Source organism: Fukomys damarensis, unplaced genomic scaffold, assembly GCF_012274545.1.
Source record: "Fukomys damarensis isolate Sample0158 unplaced genomic scaffold, DMR_v1.0_HiC HiC_scaffold_1, whole genome shotgun sequence".
Lineage (NCBI taxonomy): Eukaryota > Metazoa > Chordata > Mammalia > Rodentia > Bathyergidae > Fukomys > Fukomys damarensis.
This window is the reverse complement of record NW_022900913.1, coordinates 33,741,985-33,751,587: the sequence shown is the minus strand read 5'-3', so window position 1 is coordinate 33,751,587 and position 9,603 is coordinate 33,741,985. Positions and strand designations below refer to the sequence as shown.

At 39.3% G+C, this 9,603-nt stretch overlaps 1 pseudogene; it reads right to left on the bottom strand.

Annotated features, from left to right (window-relative positions):
* Positions 1-8,498: 8,498 nt before the first annotated feature.
* Positions 8,499-9,050, bottom strand: LOC104868905 (annotated as a pseudogene).
* Positions 9,051-9,603: the final 553 nt, after the last annotated feature.

Here is a 9,603-nt window from a genome sequence, read left to right as displayed (position 1 = left end):
TTAATCTCCTGGATATCTGTTTGAATCTGTTTTATGGATTCCATTTCTTTCCTATGTTGGGCGTTTATTTTTTCCATTTCTTTCTTATGCTGGGCCTTCATGGCTTCTATCATGGTCCTGAGCTCATCTATTTTTTTGTCAGTTTCTGCTCTAGAGTCTTGAATCATGACTTCCATTTTGCTCACTATCTCTGTGGTTATCTTGGAAATTATTTCTGTTTTGAATTTTTCTAGAGCCTGATTGATCTGTTTTGTTACTTCCTGTGCTTTGAGTTCAGGGTGTCCTGGTGGCTCACCACCAGCCTTTTCATCCTCATTTGCCCTACTGTTTGCCATTGGTGAACTGGAAGTCTGTCCTTGTGTCTTGCTTAAGTGTTTACTCTTTATAATTTTTGTTGTCGGGCTGTCCTTGGTTTAATCTCTGGATTATCACTCAAATCTTCCTGATATAGTTGCACCCTAGCTTCTGTGTCTCTAACGACCCACAGACATTATTATCTTCATAACTTCAGAGAACAGCTCATCATCATTGGTGAACTGGAAGTCTGTCCTTGTGTCTTGCTTAAGTGTTTACTCATTTTAATTTTTGTTGTCGGGCTGTCCTTGGTTTAATCTCTGGATTATCACTCAAATCTTCCTGATATAGTTGCACCCTAGCTTCTGTGTCTCTAACGACCCACAGACATTATTATCTTCATAACTTCAGAGAAAACAGCTCATCAAATCAACAGCAATGCTTTACCCCAACTGATGCAATCAGCAACACATTAAGATCAAGCACAACTTTGACAATGACCACCTGTGGTAGTCACTAGTCTATCACCCTTAAATCATTTGAATTAAATTGAAATCAAGAAGTAGTCCAGAACATGTCTGCAGTGAACAAACTTTTCAATATAGTATATTTACCATTTAATGGCTCAGACAGAGTGAGGATCCAAGACCCCTGATCTCAGTTAGCTGATTGCTGAACCCCATGAAGCTGACTGACCTCAGGCTGCAAGGCCCAGGTTGAGTTCCCAAACCTTCTGAATGGTTGAACTCCACAACGTTCTATTACACGTTTCCCACGCCCTTTCTTTAAAGATGTTCAAAGTTGGGAACTCAGAAAAATACCCTTGATGACCACCTCTGTCTTTGCAGAGTGGGTCCAAAGACTTGCACAGTCAGGAGGTCTGAGAGTGCAGTGGGGGTGATTACAGGGGTTCAGGGGTGCCCGCGCGGCTACCTTCCTGGCGCTTGAGCGATGGCTGCTGGGTCGGGAGCAGGCGTGGTTCTCCTTCCCGCGGTGGAGTGGGGCCTGGCCTACCTCAATTTTTCCTATTCTTAACCTCCATTGTTCCTAGAATCCATTCTTTGATTTTAGAGAACACAAACTTGCATTTCAGTTACCTAGCAAGTTTGGGAGTTATATCTATTACCCCGTGTCAGTACAAGAGTCCCTGAGCTAGAGCTTTTGGGAAGATTTAATGGGTGTCTGCTCCCTTTGCAAAGCCAAATCTGACAGAAATGGTGTTTGTAAGTTCCTTTTGAAAAAAAAAATCAAGTAACACAAAAAGATCAAAAAGCTCTGTTTAAACACAGACTATTCCAGTTTGATTTTGTTTTTAGAAGCTGCTGTGTTTTTGTTCAAAGACAGTGTTTTTTTTAACTGTAACAAGTGTTCAGGTTATGTGTAGGGAAGCAGTACACTGATGTACACTTGTTAAATAAACAAGAGAGATCTAGGGCCTTGATGCCTACTGTGCAGAGTTCAGAGGGTAGTCCACAGACTTTGCCGGCTTTCATTTCTAGCAGCTGAATGAAGGGAAAGTGATATACTTCCCCCTGGAAACTAGCTACGTGACAGGAATGAGGTCTTCCATGTTCCCAAGGATGTCCTGTTTGTAGTTTGTCTTCTAGGGTTTCATGACAAGAAATAAGAGACACATCAAATTGATAGCTTAAGGCTTGCTGCTTCTTCCCTATGATTGTGTAAATGGTACATTTTTTAAAAAAAATTGGAAGTTTAAGGTGTCAGTTTTATTAATGGAAAAATTGAATGGAAGAATGCTGTTAGCACTAAATACCCAAACACAGCTTTCTTTTTCTTTCTTCCATGAACTGAGTTAGCATTTAACTACTGAGTGAGTTGAATAAGAGCCAGTGGAAACTTGGCTAGGCCTTCCAGAGAGGGAGGAAGGCAGGGACTCACTGCCTTTGGGCATAAGCAGGTGGGAAGAAAACAAGAGAGGACAGGCCTAGGAGAAGGGGATGCAGGGCATGAAGTCTTCCTGCCTGCAATTACCTTCACACGGTTGTCCCACCACTAGCACAGAGAGACAGATTTCCTCCTCCTTCCTGATCACAACTCCTGTTTCTCACCTTTCCATCAGGTGAAAACACCACTGCACAATGTTGGACTTGCATGCCTCTCCATTAGTTTTAACCTTCAGTTTTTCCCTCTACTGGCTTTAAATTTGTTGACTGGGGCTCTATAAATTATACTGACAGAAATTAAAAGACAAGTTGATTAACACCTGCATAGTGTATGCATGAGGGAGTCTGAAAAGTAACTCAGGGGGATGAATAGAACTTGAATTCATCCAGAAACTTAGCAAAGATCAAAAATCTTGCAGAGAAGTGGTAAAGTAAGGGAAAACAATGCTCAGCTTCTAAGCAGGAGGATTGTGGGAAGATAAATATAGGGGACTAATAGAAGATAAAGGCTGGTTAGCAAGGTTTGTTGTATAGATTCTTCTGACACCTTCCATGACCTGGGTCTAGAATGGTCTCTAGTGATTAAGAGTCCTCTGTTTTTCCTGATGGAGATAGGGTGAGGAATTTTCCTTATGTCTGCTTTTTCTTGATTCAGCTCAAAATAATCAATAAATACTAACATAGAATATTTTGGGGTGGAATATCTTGTTATTTCCTCTGAAGGAGAAAGTTACTTGCTTAACTTTCTCAATCCCTCATCTGTGAAAAGGAAATAATAATCTTTAGGCATTCTGAGAATTTCTTGGAATAATCCATTCAAAGCACTTAAAACTATCTACTAAGCAGCAAGCACTCAGTGAACACTGCCTAACATTGCTACTGTCCCGGCTGATAAAATCCTCTGGATTTCCTCAAGGCCCTTTGGTTACTGATTTTAGGGTAAGAGAAATTATGGGTATAACCACAAGTAGCTAAGTAAGAAGTGGAGAATGAGAACTTATTAATAGCATCCTCTGCCATTTAGAAATTCTTGGAGCTGGTGAGATGGTCAGTGGTATCAGCTAAGTAAGTGACCATCCATTAAGGATTAAAATCAAATATTAAGAGATGCTTATTCTAATGAATATGCTGTTGATTGCCATCCAGAGATGGTACTTAGGACTGTAGATCTGAAGTAGGTGATGTGAAAATAAACCAAAAATTACAATGAAAGTGACATTGAAAGAGCTTTCAGAATGAATCTGGGAGGCCAATAAGAGAGCAGGACTTATGCATGATTCCAGTTCTGCTTAGGAGTGTGAACTTTGATCACATCCACCCCTGTCCACAGGCACCTGGAGTAACCAGAGCAACTGGACAATTCCATTGTACACAGAGGCTTGAGAAATGTACCAAGGGTTATCAGAGTCTCGTTTTACTAACCTTTCCTTTCTTTCTTAGGTTATATGATCCCTGTTTTCCTCAGTCTTCATTCCTCTCATAAGGTCCCACTGCTCTTGCTGTCTGCAGAATATTGATTCAGAACTGTCTGAGATGCAATTCCTAAGATCCCAAATAAAGGCCTTTGTATTTGTGCAGTTTCTGAGTTTGGACTGACTGATTTTGATGGATAAGAAATTATTTTTCAGGTGGAGGGAGGAGATATATGAATAGGATAAAAAAAATGAGGAGATACCCATAGAAAGGATGAATATAAAAAATCTTGCATTTGCAGGGAAAGCTCATTTTGGCTTGACCTGAAGCTGCAGAAATGACTGGGAGGAAAGAGCAGAGGAAATGAACAGAGAAAAACTAGAAGGATTTTGCAACCGCAGGACTGGTATGGAAAGAGTTAAGGCCAGAGATCATGCAAAGCATTGTCATCTCTTTCACCATCAAATGCAAATATTTACTAAAACTCTAGATAATTTTTATCTCATATGCAGAATACCCCTGGTTTTGAAAATACTGTTTACATGTAATAGCCTACAAACATTACATAAAATTGGCAAGAGACTTGTCTTTGCTAGACTTCTGCACTAGGCCCTAGCAGACCAGACTAAAAATCAAAATAGAGTCACTCTTACTGAAGTTCTATGTTACTGAGAGCAGGAGAAAGACTTTCAACAGACAGATCAGGGCAAGGGCCTGAGTAAACTGGGGTCAGCCTACTTGGAGTACAAAGGGCAAAGGCCTGATGAAGTTTACTCGTCTAGTATCAGAAGCCTAGCAATAGTGGGAATGGCAAAGTTTCATTTTCGTTTGCCCTCCAGGTTTAAATGGCACCATGCCTACCTCGAAAGTGCAAGGACCCGAGTTCAATTCCTCGTAAAATGCGGGGGGTATCAGATGGCACCCACCAAGAACAACTGCCTCATTTTGCATGACCACCAAAATGGTCTGTCAAAGACTGAGCATGAATTTCCAGATTTAGGTTCCTCTACTCTATCCTCTCTTGGACACAGAAATTTAGTGAGAGGTTTTCTTTGTTCTTTCTAGTAAACTATACCTAGTTTGTTCTTCTTTGTTTCTGGACCTCATTCTTCATCTTCTTCAGAACAAGGACCAGGAGGAAAAAGTAAATTGGTAACATTACCAAACTGAGGCAGGAGATAGCCTGAGAGATATCCTGGCCTTCGGCTCAAAACAGTTCGGCTGCCTTTTGGTTCTTGGAGTCCAAAAAAGCATCCTGCTCTCACTATATTTCATTATCATCTTGACTTGAGCCTGAGAAATATGGTCCTATCTTCAACATATATCATTAACATCCTGACAGGAGTCTAAAAAAAAATATGTTTCTACCCTTATCACACCCTTCCTTGATCCAAAGAGCATGCACTCTAACCACTTAGAGAAACCAAGGGTAATCCTATGGTGATTGTCATATTAATAGCATTGTGGTTTTAAACTACCCCTCAACATTCGAGGGCTTTGGCAGCCATGTTGGTCCCACTGATATGATAATGAAGTTCCCCATGTTTTAATCCTTACATTCTTTACATACAGAAAGAAACCTGAAGTAGTCTGATACTAACAGACAAGTTATCTTTCTATTTTGTCTCCCTGTCCTTGCCTTATAAGGAAAGTAGTAGTGAAATGACAGTCTAATTTTGGTTCCTTTCTGCTTTTTTCAGTCTTCATTTAAAGACTAATCTACTCAATGTAACAGAACATTTGTTTTATGGAATGAAGCGTTACCTGATTCTAGAATTGCAAAATAAAGCCAGCCAATATCTTTTGTAGTTGGGTGTGGTGGTGTATGCTGGTAATTATAGCATTCTGGGAGACTGAGGTTCAAATAGAGTCTGGGCAATTTAGTGACTTAGATAAACCCTGACTTAAAATACAAAATTAAAAAGTCTTGGGGATGTAACTCAGTGGTAGAGCACTGAGCACTTGTCTATTGTGCATGAAACTCTTTATTTGAACCCAGAAAGACCCAAGCAAAAAAGTTTTAAAACTAAATCATTATAATTTTATCCTTTGACAAAGTCTATTTTCATGGTATGCTTACCGCAATTTTTCATATCATAGCAAGATATTTTATATTCTAACTAACTGATGTAGTGGAGTATGCAAAGGAAAAGTGTATAGGAGAAGCAGGGTAAAAATGCTAAGTTCACTTTCTCTTTACCCCCCACCCCCCGAAATGCTCATTTATCCTCTGTAACAACGGTAGTGTAACATCTTCACCAAACTATGCACTTTCAGCTTCTGAGCACATATAAGAAAAACACATTTCCCATCACACTCACGTCTAGGTGGAATCATGGCTAATTCTAGCTAATAGAATATTAGTAGAAGTAACACAAACCACTAAAACTTTGAGTCTTCTATTCTTCCATCTTCCCTTTCAGGAAGAAGAGCCTCAGACAGAGGAACTTGGATCTGTGAGTCTTGGAAGAAATCTACCTGAGAGAGTGGCTAAACCAGTATCAGTGCAAGGTAGATAAAAATGAAATAACTGTAGTAACCCACGAAATTTTAGGATTGTTTACCATAGAAGCTAGTATTAACGGTCCTGACTTGTACAGCTTCAGACAGTGAAAATTGTCTGATGAAATCTTATAATAATAGTAACTATGGCATTTCAACAACAATTATTTCTTTTGTCTTAAGATTCTGCAAGATTCGTGTTAAAATGTAAGTATATAAGTGTAATATACTAAGCCATAAAATTCATGATTGTATTTACTAAAGTCAGAAACACTTGAAAATATATAAATTCATTGATATATTTATTCACTATTGAATGAGTGCCTACCAAGTGCTAGGTAATGGGCTAAATGCCAATTTACTGACAATTCTTCTGATTGATAATTTATAAAAAGCTTGTTTAGTGGGTTGAATATTTTTTAGATGTAAATGAGAGACTTTCACTTTCTGGGGAACAGTGTCCCTAGTTTTTATTCCTCAGCCATGGCCAGGAAGTACAAGAAAAGAGCACCCAAGTATGTACATTGGGAATCACACTTTGTGGTACAAGTTGAAGCAAGCTTGTTGTTGAGAGGCCCTGGGAAAGAAGAGTGGAAAAGAGAGAGAATCCTTATACATCCAAGTAGGATGGTTGGCAAAGGACTTTGTCACTTATGTTAATAAAGCTAAGATATCAGCCAGCAGGGCTTACAGGTAGCTTAGGATTCTTTAGAGCTAGACTCTGTTAGAAGGTCTTGATGTCTAACACTTATCATTGTTAATTAGGATAAAGCCATGTGGTTTTGCACAGATTTCTTCTACCACTCAGAGAAAATAGAGTTCAGGCCCCTACAAAAGAAGCACATTATGGTTAGGGATTGAGTGTTTTTATGTGGCTTTGGAGGTGGTCTCAAGAAGAGTGATCTAGGATATATATTCCTACTGTCTGTCTGGTTACCTATCTTGTGGGTAATGCTAGATTGGAAATCATTTACATGTGTTTGAAGCTGAGATTTGCTGCCCTACCCCTCACAGTGCACTTTACTGAGGATGGGGGTCATTAGTCAAGAGTGGTTTACAGTTTAAGAACTGCGTTTTGAGTAAGTTTCCTGGAAGGGAAAAAGATGTGAGTTTCTTTTCTTTTTTTTTTTTTTTTTGATAAATGGATTTCATTATTTATTTAGATGTTTAAGCTCTCGCACTAAGTTTTTACAAGCTGGTGAACACTGACAAATTATTTCTCCCACAGAACTATAACCACACATTCCCAGACAGTATAAATATATGGTTGAACTAACATTAATACGCATCACCATTTTATCAATTACATAATAAAACAAATTATCAAGTATCCAAATAGTAAGTTACACAGCTCAAAAGGCATACAAAATATTAGATGTCTGTTCAATTCATTAGCAAAAACTCACTCTTTTTTGCAAGAGGTTGGGAAGAGAAGAAAAAAAATCACACTTCAAACAAAAATAAGTTGGTAAACAACTTCTGATAAGTATGGAAAAAAATTACAAGAATTTCAGAAATTTTATGATTAAGAATTGTTCTAGCTACAATAACAAAGCATCTATACCTTTTTAAAAATATTTACTAAATTAAAGAGCATATTCTACATGTTCTGCACAAGATAAAGGCAACATTTTATTAAAAATATTGAATAGCCCACTCCTAGTCCTTTTTCACGCCCTCCCTGTTAAGCTGCACCTTGGAGTGCAAGCATTAAATTAACTGTAAGTCTTTTTTGTCTGAGACATTAAAGACATGTGCTTCTGTAACAATGTAGATTTTCAAAATGGAGGTTTCTCAGAATAGCACAAAATAAAAACCTTGTAGAAAGACATTTAATAATCACTGTAAGACTTGGTAATAATCAAAAAGAACCATTAATGCTTACACAAACCTGATGCAGACTGGTAGAGTGTGAGATGTAAACATAAAGTGAGCAGGCAAATAGCCACACAGGCCTGACCATGTTTGAAATGATGGAAGGAACAAACCACGGTCTAAAGTGTTCTCAGTTCCTGGAATTTTGATTTTAAGTGATGCTAAGAATGTAAGAGTATTGTGCTGGGTATTTGACACCTAATCTTTCTAAATTTCTTATGTATCATTGAGATTCTGGCATGGGAACAGCCGTAAAGTCATAACTCAATATTGCATGATTTCAATTGGTACAGATGGTAAGCACAATTTAAATGCTGAACAGTAGGAATCTTGTGGTAATAATCCAAATACATTGATCATAACCCAAACACAGAGGTTGCGATTCTGTTAAGCTTGTGTGTAGCCTGTATAACTGCTTTGCAACACTCCTATGGAAGCTTCTTTAGACTCATTCACCGAGCCGACACACGGGCTAATGTGTGTGACAGTCAGGTTCTGCCGTGAGCTGCACATCCCAAGCAGTCGCATCAGGCACCCCAGTTTTATTGCATGCAACAGTTCCTGTGACCGTTGGAGTCTTTGAAGCGCAGCCGCATTTTAGGACGATACTTCTCCAGGTATAAGAGTTGCTTGCTGTTAAAATCTCCCCGCCGCTTTTGTCTTATGAACTGTACTGCATCTTCATATTTCATTCCACCTTCAAGTAATGCTAGGGCAACAAGCACTGGAGCTCTCCCAAGGCCTGCAACACAATGGACAGCAATACAACAACCAGGTTCTTCACAAAACTTAATTTTTACAAGATTTAACCAGTCATCAACAATCTGGTTGGACGGTGGTGCACCATCATCAAAGGGCCAGTCAAAAACATGGATGCCTTCCTTCTCCACAAGAGTAGTGTCATACATTGCTTCACATACTCTGACTATTGTGGTAACTTCATACTTCTTAAATTCCTCTATAAACTTGTTTAAGGTTGCATTGGTTGGATTGTGTGTAATGAGGAATCTCATTGCTCTTGTATGTGACTTCCACAGGAGCGGGGTGGTTCATTCGAGCCATGTTAATTTAGTAAAAACAAAACAAAACAAAACAAAACAAAAAAAAACAACACTCAACGAGGATTATGAAAGATTTAAAAACTTGAATAGAAATGATGCAAGAAATTGAATTCTACTTCAATATATTTCACTTGAACATCTCAGTGCTTTGAGTATGGCCTTGGGAGTGAGTACCGGGAAATGAAATGAACCTCCTAAGAAGCCGCAATCCTTCAGTCCAGTAATACTGAGGCAAGAGAAAGGAAGTGCACTAAGGTTTACCCCATCCGGGTCAGAACTCCTGTTAAATGCTCTACGATTTCAATTCACCACTTCTGTGTCCAGGTGAGCCTCTCGCGGGGCTTCTCGGTGGAGCAGGAATGGGTCCCTACAGTTCACTTGTGTGCATAGAGGTCGTGCTGTGCCTGGCAGTAATCTCCACTGCCCTTCAGAAACTCCATAAATGTGTGACCGAGAACACCACAGCAAGGAATATGTTTACTCATTGAAGATTGTGGCCTAATCATACAGCCAGTCCTGAGGCGGCGGCGAGGCGGGCGGCGGCGGTGGGGCAC